Raw genomic sequence first — 2,924 nt, 5'->3', positions numbered from 1 at the left:
TATGGACCTGGAGTCTGAGCCTTATTCCCAGTCTTTCAATCTGTATGTTTTGGTCTGCAAAAATAGCTGGTATAAATGATCCCTGAATCCCTTTCAGCACTGCAGTTCTTGGTGTGTGTGTGTGAGAGAGAGGGAGAGAGAGTGTGTGTGTTCTGGGGCTTGAACTCGTTACACGGGCACTGTCCCGGAGCTTCTTTTTTGTTCAAGGCTTAGTGCTCTATCACTTAGAGCCTCAGCTCAGTTTCCAGCTTTCTGGTAGATAATTGGAGATAAGAGAGAGAATATAATGTGTGAAGTCTAGAAAAACAGGTTGCTGTTACTGTGGTTGTGTTTGGCAGTGGAAGGGGAATTCTGGGGGTAGGCCTGGGCAAACTAATTTTGTTTGTTGAAGAAGACACTCCTTTTTTTTTTTGGAAGCCTTCTTTGTTTGCATCAAATGACCTTTCAGCATTGGCAATACTCCAAGTTTCTGGCAAGTTCCGTTACATAAGCATGCTCACTGACCATCTGTTTTGCATCTGACTTCTCTCTCTCTCTCTCTCTCTCTCTCACACACACACACACACACAAAACCATCTTACCGTGATGGTTTTGGGAAAAAACTCTCTCACACACATTGTTATTGAGACAGTTATATTTTTCTAGAGTGGGGTGAATGCAACACCTATCTAGGGGGAGAGGGGTTATATCTGAGTTCAGCTCCATGGGGTCCTTGGGGGGGGGGGTGGAAGTGGGGAAGGTAGACCAAGAATCTCAGGTGCTAGAATCCTAGACCAAGGAGCCATGGGAGGAATTGAAGCATCCCTTACCTTCTTCTAATGCGACTGCTATCTGTGGAGAATCTGCTCTTTAAAAGAAAAAAAAACAAAAACAAAAAAAACTGGAAACTGAGGTTTGCTCCCCTGTGAACGAGGATGGATGGAAACGAGGTTCTGGATCCTAGCAAGCTGAAGGGTTTCTTGGTCTCTGAATTGAGTGCTTTGGAATCCTGTCCTTTTAAAAACTCAAGGCTCCTTCCAGGGAGCAGCAATTCTCTGCCATGATAGCGTCTCTGAGTCACCGCAGGCTTTTACAAGCACGATTCAGAGAGACAGATAGGCTAGGAAAACAGGCCTGCCTCACTGGGGGTATAGCTCAGGGGTAGAGCATTTGACTGCAGATCAAGAGGTCCCTGGTTCAAATCCAGGTGCCCCCTGTGTGTTCTTACTATTTTCTTTTCTTTCTTTTTAGTTTTTTTTTTTTTTTTTGCCTTGAAAGAATCCGGTTTGCCTTTTGCCGTTATAGCATTATCTATCTATCTATCTATCTATCTATCTATCTATCTATCTATCTATCTATCTATCTATCTATCTATCTATCTATCTATCTATCTATCTATCTATCTATCTATCTATCTATCTCTATAAACTAGCTATCTATCTATTATCCTTATAGCATATAACTATGGCTCATGGCTGACTGTGGGTATATGTTTTAGAACCCGGCACCTTGTGAGTTTCTAGTACCTTTGAGCTATGATTATTATAGCCAAGTCAAATAGGTGGAGATGTAGGTCAGAGCCGGAAGATGACAAGGTTAATTTGTGGTGGTGGGGAGATACTGGATTTGAAATCTGGGGTTCCCGCTGGGCCTGAGAATGGAGAGGCTGAGGGAGAGGTTGTGTGGGCCCCAGGAAAGCCCTGGCTTGGGTCCCATCCTGGGCCCCCGGTAACTGATAGCTCCTTGTAAAGAGAATTTGTCAGTGACGGAGATCTCTGACATTCTTCTTCCAATCTTCGAGATACCCAGATGGAAAATGTTCTGGTTGAAATCCATGGAACTAGAAATCAGAGGTGTTTAAAAAGTGAATGTGGGGGGCCTTTTAAAAGTGATTCTCCATAAGATTCCCCCTCTCCCCCCATTGGAACTGTCTTTGTCCTGGTTTTTGTTCTACAATGCTGGAATTGAACCCAGGACCTTTGGCACACCTAAGCAAGTACTCTACCACTCAGCCATATTCCTAGCCCAGGGTTCTCTTGGAAAATCTGCAGAAACCAGGCACCCTGTACAATGCATGCATGACATGCGGTATTTATTTGCCTGCAATCTCAGAACAGAATGTGAACTTCTGAAGCCTGTTTGAGGACAGCCGGTGAAGCTTCCCTTCCTCATCTGAGGCTGTCGGAATCTAGCGCCTTGATACTTGAAACCACCATTGATTCACTCGGGACCCTTTACAAGGTGGGAAAAATGACACTGAGAACACAAGCACTGGGTTTTCAGCAGCAGGAAGAAAATAGATACATATGCATGCTCTGAGAAAAGCATGCATGGCGTGGCTGGACAAGAATTGAAGTGAAACCCTGGGGAGGCCTGGCAAGACACAAAAGCTACTTTATGAGGTGTGGAGGTAGGCTGTAAAAATGAAGTACACATTCGTAGCTGGCCTGCCTCTGCAGAGGGGGGTATAGCTCAGTGGTAGAGCATTTGACTGCAGATCAAGAGGTCCCTGGTTCAAATCCAGGTGCCCCCTGTGGTAGACTTTTGCAGCTCACAGGAAAGTTCTGGACTTAGAAGGGTAGGAGTGGGAAAAAAAATTCCTAAAAGTTCTAGATTCAGATAAGGCAAAATCTAGAGCTCAAAAAATCCAAGGAGAAGAGGGAACAGGATACGCTAAGCAAAAGGAAAGAAATGTATATATCAGCTGAGGTGGAAGAAATGGTGGTATTGTCAAACCTTGGAATGTGTTTGTAAGTCTAAGTAGCACCATCCCACAATACCGTGAAATGTGTGAAATTTATATAATCACTTAATCTCCATAAAATATTATTTTAAAGCCGGCGCCGGTGGCTCACGCCTGTCATCCTAGCTACTCAGGAGGCTGAGATCTGAGGATCGAGGCTCAAAGCAGGAAAGCCCATGAGACTCTTATCTCCAGTGAACCA

At 44.4% G+C, this 2,924-nt stretch overlaps 2 non-coding genes across 2 annotated transcripts; both read left to right on the top strand.

The window, feature by feature from the left end:
• The first annotated feature begins 1,123 nt into the window (after positions 1 to 1,123).
• Trnac-gca lies at positions 1,124 to 1,195 on the top strand. The gene has a single exon. It is a non-coding gene; the product is annotated as a tRNA-Cys (tRNA).
• Positions 1,196 to 2,440: 1,245 nt separating this feature from the next.
• Positions 2,441 to 2,512, top strand: Trnac-gca. The gene has a single exon. It is a non-coding gene; the product is annotated as a tRNA-Cys (tRNA).
• Positions 2,513 to 2,924: the final 412 nt, after the last annotated feature.

The sequence above is a fragment of the Dipodomys spectabilis genome, unplaced genomic scaffold, assembly GCF_019054845.1.
Source record: "Dipodomys spectabilis isolate Male_0828 unplaced genomic scaffold, ASM1905484v1 ptg000360l, whole genome shotgun sequence".
Classification (NCBI taxonomy): domain Eukaryota; kingdom Metazoa; phylum Chordata; class Mammalia; order Rodentia; family Heteromyidae; genus Dipodomys; species Dipodomys spectabilis.
Note: the sequence above shows the minus strand (reverse complement) of the source record. Positions and strands in the feature narration are given on the sequence as shown.